The sequence below is a fragment of the Plasmodium gonderi genome (genome assembly GCF_002157705.1).
Source record: "Plasmodium gonderi DNA, contig: Pgo-contig_365, whole genome shotgun sequence".
NCBI lineage: Eukaryota > Apicomplexa > Aconoidasida > Haemosporida > Plasmodiidae > Plasmodium > Plasmodium gonderi.
Window position 1 is genome coordinate 12,239 of NW_021629265.1, and position 1,067 is coordinate 13,305.

Consider the following 1,067-nt stretch of genomic DNA (forward strand, 5'->3'; position numbering starts at 1 on the left):
GTACATTTTGATAACAATTATGCATATTATATGGGGATATACCAAAACCTATATTTCAGTTTCCATACAGTAAAAAAAATTAATATATTTGTTCCCTTTATTTAAAATTTTATATTAAATATATGCTTGTTTTTTAATTTATATAAATAAAATGCCTTTTAATGATATTATATTATTTAAAAAAATTTAAATTAAATTTATTTTGTTTTTCTATTGTTAATAATTTTTTAGATTTTTCATAATGATCTATTTGTTATTTCATATTGTTTGTCATTTAATTGATTGTACAATTTTTCTTATGAATAATTAAATATCATATATTTTTTATTTTTTCTTTTCATTAGCTTCCTTAACCTTCTTCCTCTTGGTTGTACATATGATCCAAAAGGAGTTTACTGAAAACAATGTGTCATGATGATTTTTTTTTTTAAATAATCATATATTTAGTATAAATTTTCATTATAATATGTTATATAAATTGGAATAAAATATATATTAAATATATATATTTTATTTTAGACCTTATACAAGATGAATATTATTATTAATATTGCAAAAAATAATATACTTATTCCTGTGCTTATTGGTGTACCAGAATATGTAAATGAATCTGAACCCATTAATGTATCTGCTTTTGAAGAAGCATCCATTCTTGTCCTATTCTCCTATTTTTTTAGAACTCCTGTGGTTTTTTCTTGGTACGTAAGTTGCTTTGAGAATGATTGTACTTGCCAAAGATTAGTATTTAATCCTTTCAAAATATTTATAAATAAGCCATCTAAATTTTCAAGTAACAACCTAAAACACTCCTTATACTTATTTTGAATACTTTCTAATTTTCTTATTCCATCTCTAAAATAATAAAAACTCCAATAACTTGGATATTGATATGTTCTCAAATCGTTTATCTTATTATATATAAAATCTAGTTTTCTAAATATTTGATATATATCATTATCAAAATCATAAGGATAATAATCACACTGTTTGAATAAATTTGAAATAGTTGAGTTGGATGAGGATAAAGCTAAGTTCTTCATTACTTCACAACATATTTTTCTATATGC